The sequence below is a fragment of the Rhagoletis pomonella genome, unplaced genomic scaffold (genome assembly GCF_013731165.1).
Source record: "Rhagoletis pomonella isolate Grant_MI unplaced genomic scaffold, Rhpom_1.0 Rhpom_scaffold_00007, whole genome shotgun sequence".
NCBI lineage: Eukaryota > Metazoa > Arthropoda > Insecta > Diptera > Tephritidae > Rhagoletis > Rhagoletis pomonella.
In genome coordinates, this window is record NW_023458561.1 from 60402034 (window position 1) to 60408210 (window position 6177).

General features: G+C 32.2%; 1 protein-coding gene across 2 annotated transcripts in view; it reads right to left on the reverse strand.

The window, feature by feature from the left end:
* Positions 1 to 4590, reverse strand: part of LOC118743222 (diuretic hormone receptor) — a 108507-nt gene extending 103917 nt beyond the window's left edge. For both annotated transcript variants that reach the window (XM_036475782.1, XM_036475781.1), the window contains exon 1: positions 4340 to 4590. The gene's annotated coding sequence lies outside the window, so the exon portion shown is untranslated. The remainder of the gene's footprint in view (positions 1 to 4339) is intronic.
* Positions 4591 to 6177: the final 1587 nt, after the last annotated feature.

Consider the following 6177-nt stretch of genomic DNA (forward strand, 5'->3'; position numbering starts at 1 on the left):
TTTTTTTTAGATCAAAAGTAAATCAAATAAGATACATTGAAAAGTTCACATTTGATCTTATTTTAACATAAAATTATTGCATTTTTCTGACCTTTTTCGGATTTCAGTACTATTACCTCCATATCCGAACGCTTAAATGTGCCTACTGCCACTCGGGAGGCCCATGGTTCGATTTCTGGTCGCAGCCACATCAAAAAAAGTTTATTCAATGCACCTCCGCAGACAACGCCAAACCTCCGAGTGTACTTCTGTCATAAAAAAAGATTCTTCGGAGGTGAAGTAAAAGTGTAGATCTCTCCATTTGTGTCACAACATCAAGAAGCAGAGCACGAATTGGAGGAGAAGCTCGGCCAAACACGTAGAAAACTTAACTCAAAGCTTTTACTGGAAGGTCAAGATTTGTATGAAATTAAAAAACCGGTTCGTTTGAAAAAAAAAATCCGGTTTGTACGAAAAATGAAAATTAAATAAAAAACCCGCATATAGATTTGCAAAAAACTGGTGGAAGCCGGTTTGAAAAAAACCGAGTCAATCACCCTAGTTTGTATACATATGAGGGCTTTTGTAAATGTCTGCAAGTGTGAAAAACACTACGTCAAAACACTACTGCCAAAGTAAGCAGGTATCGTGAAAAGCAAATAATCGAACAGTAAAATCAGCAATTAGCACTACTTTTAAATACTATAGTTTTTCTTTTCGGACCTTTATTTATTTTTTTATTTAACTGGATTATAAAATGCGAGCCTTGTTTGAATATATCGCATGAGCACAATAAATTATTGAATGTTTATTGGCAAACAAATGTTTTTTTCTAACTATCTATTTTAACTAAAAAAGCTGGTATTCGAATAAATATCCTAAATGCTCACGGACTTGCATTATTGAACTTACATATTTCACTAGCACAGTAAAAATATTAATTTTTTATTATATGCATATTTTTAATTAGCCGCACATGTGAAACTGAAGTCAAAATGTACTATACTGTACTGTAAAGGCGCGCTCTCTGGTTCCCAGCGTCAATGCACAGTTTTGTAAGCCAGTTTATCCTTCGTGTGCTGTTTTGGCGGGAACGGGCTATAACCAAACCGATTAATATTAATTAGAGCATATGTGATCACCGATTCTTTGTTTTTTAATCTCATCTAACCCAGAATAAATTTCTGTCAGTGAAAATCGAGTCATTCGAGAAAGCCGAACCTCTTCATCAGATACGTATGGTTTTGGAACTCAGATCAAGACAGCAATGCGCACGAATTTAAAATCCTTTTAGCCATTGACAAAATCGTTAAAATTCTACCAATATTTCGTCTAGTTCATTGGTAACAGTACCTACTAATTGCTAAACATAGTATTTGACCTACTGACTGCCATCTGCAAAGGATGAAGTTAACAGGTTATCCTGCCTGCCTGCCTGACTGTATCATCATACAAAGTTAACAAAAAAAATTTTTTTTAGTAAATATGTGTGCATTATTATACACGCACAATAATTAATTGTAGCATTTAACTTTAATGGCATTAAAAATTTATTTGATTCACATACATATATATATTGTATAAAACAATGAGTTTTTAACACTCATGCATTAATGAAGGTGTAATTAATTGCAAAAAGTGATATCAATTATTCACAATTAAACTTTGGTACATCTATCAAAATTATTAAAATTTAAAGGCTAAGGGCCGTTTTCTCAAGTAACCTGTAAGTTTAAAGCGCCGAATGCGTTTTCTATGTTTGCGACATCTGTGTAGCCCATCGTGATAATCAGGGAACGGATTTTATGGAAATTCTTTTTTTCTGCTAAAGCGGTAGAGTATATTAGATTAAGAATGTCCACGATTTAGCTTTCATTGATTCCATATATACACATTTAATGTTGCCCTTTTTTTGCCTTTTTTAAGATATTTACCTATTTTTGCCTATTGTACCTTTAAAAAAGTGATTATAGCGAGGGAAAAGCCCTTATTCAAACGTTCAATATTTAAATTGGGCGCCACTTGTATCACCTAACGTCGAGCGCACGTTTAGTACATTCAAGGCTGCGTTAAAGCCTGTTCTGTTACAAAAAAATCAGGTTGATAATGAAAAATAACGATGGATAAATAAAGAAGTAATAAGTAGTCATATGAAAATGCCCAAAGATTTTTTGTTAGAAAAATTAGCAGAAAAAAATTTTACTCATACGCCAGTACATTTGAAAATATCTCGATAACTTATCCATAGAATAAAAAATTAACTCGATTTACGGAATCAGCAAGCAATTCTATATAGGAATTGGATATGTAGTGGCGTCCGTAGAACATTTTTCCTGTAAACCAGTGTTATTTTTAAGTTTTTGTCTTTTTTAGTGTCTTCTTTTGCCTTTTTTGCTATTTCTAGTGCCTTTTCCCGCCTATTTCGCTATTTTATTTTGCCTTTTCCAGCCCATTTCGTTATTTTATTTTGCCTTTTTTATAGGTTTTTAGGTCCTAAAAATCCGTTCTCTGGTGATAACCTTCATTTGAATTAACACAATGAAGTGATGTGATCTCAGCTGGAATCTGAGCTTGCTAGGCTTTACTTTGCTTTCATGAATGTTGTTCTGCCTTGGGACACAAAACAAGCATCATTTCAGAAGGGTAACCTTTCAGTCCAAATACCCCGCCAAATACCCCGCCCTCTAAATTGGTCAAATTGGCTTACATATTTCGACAGCCTCAAGTCCAAAAACAGTTGTTCTCGTTTAATGATATAACCTGATCTATGTGCCCATATCGGGCGCTGTGGTGTAGTGGTAAGCAGTGCGCGCTTCCACTCCGCAACGTCTGGGTTCAAGCCCTGGTCAAAGCAACATCGCAAAAAAAAATATGGAAAAAGGTTTTTTCTTAACAGCGGTCGTCCCTCGGCAGCCAATGGCAAACCTCCGAGGGTATCTCTGCCATTAAAAATAGCTTCTCATAAAAATACAATCGCCATTCGGAGTCGGCGTAAAACTGTAGGTCCCTCCGCTTTGTGTGGCAACATCAAGGCGCACGCCACAATCGGAGGGGAAGCTCGGCCAAACACTAACATGTCGTCGTTTAAAGTGCAAAACCGCATATCAACAAAATGCAAAACCGCGTATCAGCAAAATGCAAAACCGCGTATGTGAAGTTGTAGAAATTATTTTCTAGAGCGTAAAAACACTCATATTTCAAAATGGTTCTCTTTTTTATAAAGCAATCACATTTCTGGCTAGTAGATTTCAGGACGAATGGATAAAAATTGAGCCAAGAGCTTGTGTGTGCAAATACAATTTTTGGCAGCAAATGTCAGTTACGCGGTTTTGCAGAATGACGATACGCGGTTTTGTACTTTAAACGACGATATGTGTAAGCGCCAATCTATTTATTTATATATATATGTGCCCATATCCCGACTTGGTACAAGCAATCAATGTTGACCTTGGCATGTTAAGGATTTAAATTTGATTTGTGAAGGCTAACTACCGAATTAATGAAAGCAATACTCTTAAAAAAAATTTTCAAAATTTAATAATTACTTTTATGCACTTTATGCCATTAACATTTTATAATTGCTTTTGCCATCAATTACCTTAGATTAGTAGCTATACTTTTACATATCCAACCCAAGTATAAAAGCTGATAAGCGTTAAAAGCCTTAAGCTGATCGTTTCGGTTTTGGAACACAGTAAATATTTGTGTTGAAATAAGCAAAATAACTATCGCAAACTTGATCAGAAATACTTAAATATGCATATAGAATTTAGAATGCATTTAAGTGTGTGAAAGAAGAACGTAAAAAGATAATTTATTTTATATTCTAGGTGTGCATTTTTTTTTAAATTTCCATTAACACTTTAAGCCCCATTAACTTATCTATTTTCAAATATCTATGGCTAAATCATTAGTAATTTTTGGTAGTTAGGTTTAACTAATGATTTAAATGGGACCTTTAAAGCGCAGATTATAATTAATACATATTTGCTTATATTTTTTTATACATTTGAACATACACCCGAAATGGTTCGGTGGTAGGAGACTTGAGTCGAATGAAAAAGAAAGCGAATCTTTAGCCTAATTTTCGAAAAAACTCCACTTTACTAAATACCAAGTGCCGTTAGTTACACTTTGTTCTTCGAATTCCTCGATAAAACGGTAAAAAATTCTGGGTTGAATGAACTGAATACAAAGAAGACGAGGAGAAAAAAACTCCAATACATTAAAATTAAAATAGCAATTTAATGTGCGCAATAAATTCAAATTAAATATTTTTTCCATAATTCTAGGTTAATATACATAAAATTATGAGAGAAAATAAAGTGAAATAAATATGTCAAAAAAATGAAAAGCTTACCCGCATGTGACTTTCAGCAACAATTGACGCTTGTTTAGAAAAAATCGCTGTCTATGGTAAAATGCACTTCCTTTTCATGTTGTTGTTGCATTTTACAAATTTATTTATTACTTCAAATATTTTTGAGTTCATCTTCACTGTGCTATTATTAGATCAATTCGACGTGATTTTTTATATTCGTGCAAATTCTTCGCACAATTTTAATTAATTGCGGTTTTTATAGTTTGGTTTTACGGTGTTTATACGTTGCAACCATACGGTATCTAATTATAAGTATACGCAAATATATTCAAAAAATGAGTTAATTTGCTCTTATCTCGCTTTTAAGTTTCGATAATAAAAATAAAGCCTGCAATTGATGTGCAATAAATGGATAATGGGTGAATAAATGACATTATTATGTATATGCATATTTATTAGAGGTCTGCTAAGGAAGGCTGGTAGAGACATAGTAGTAACTGTAGTAAAAAGTTGAAGTTTCTGTGCGAGCAAGAAAAATCGAAAATTTTGAATTTTTTAGGAGAAAAAAAATTGTTTCCCCAGATATTTTTCAATGCAAAATAATTTTAATCTTTTTAGGCATTTATAATAGTAAAGTTCAAATTCCTGTTTATGAAAATTCCAGAACAAAATTCCAAAAAAGTCTCCAATAAAACGCTAAAAGTCCCAAAGAGTCATGGAAATATACCTAAGAATCCAAAAAAAAAAATCTAAAGGTACCGAAGAGATCCGAAAACTTTAAGAAAACGATTCTGAAAATATTGTGAACGAGTTAAAAAAAAGTTCCTGAAAAAAGGACGTCAAATAAAATACGGAAATCAACCAAGCGTTCGGAAAAAGTACCAATACATTGAATTTGCTATACATTCTTGGAAAAGAATTCTAGAAAAATCCTAACAGTTCCGAAAAATTTTCGAAAATTTCACAACAAGAATTCAAAAGCACAAAAAGTCGCGGGAAAGTCCAAAGCTTCGAAAAAATAAATAATTATGAATCCCGAAAGTCCCCATATGATTCCGAAAGGCCCGAAAGCAATTCCGAGAAAAGTTTCCAAAAACCATCCCAAAAATATTTAAAAAAAAAATCCCAACAAATTTCCAAGCAAAACCTAAAAATAATACGAAAGTATCCGAAAAAGTTCCAAACAATCGGAAATAACTTAATTTTACTATCAAGGCCTAATTTTAAAAAGTAAACCGTATTTTATTTTATTTAATTTTTTTAATCTAACTTTATTTCTAATTTTTATCTAATTTTTATTTCAGAAAAAAATCAAAAATCTTCAAGGCTTTTTGCTATTATTCCAAAAAGTTGTTGGTTTAAAAATAAAGTGTCATATCTATGAACTAAAAACAGGGGCGGTTCTAAAATAAATCATGAGTAAAATAATTTAAATCAGCATTTAATCATTATTTTATGATTTTTATTTTTTTCACTCAACGGAAATAATTATTATTTGATTTTTATTTTTTATTTATTTTTTGATCACAAAATAACAATTTTTTGATTTTTATTTTTTCGCTCAGAGATAATAATTATGATTGAGTTTTATTTTTCCACTTACAAATAATGATTATTTACAAAATTTAAAAGACCATACACACGAAATCATCTGAATTTTGAAATTTTTGGTTGATGATTATCCTTAAGTGAAAAAATAAAACTCCTTCCCTAACTAAAAACGTACGTATACAATCCTTGAAGAAGTTTGATTCGAAAACCGAAATCGAGTATCTCCGCACGATTTGCGGAGCTGTGGTATTTTCTTTCTACATATTTTACATTCGTTTCGGGTACTGAAAATATATACATATGCCTTTGCTTCCAACAAAGCGTTT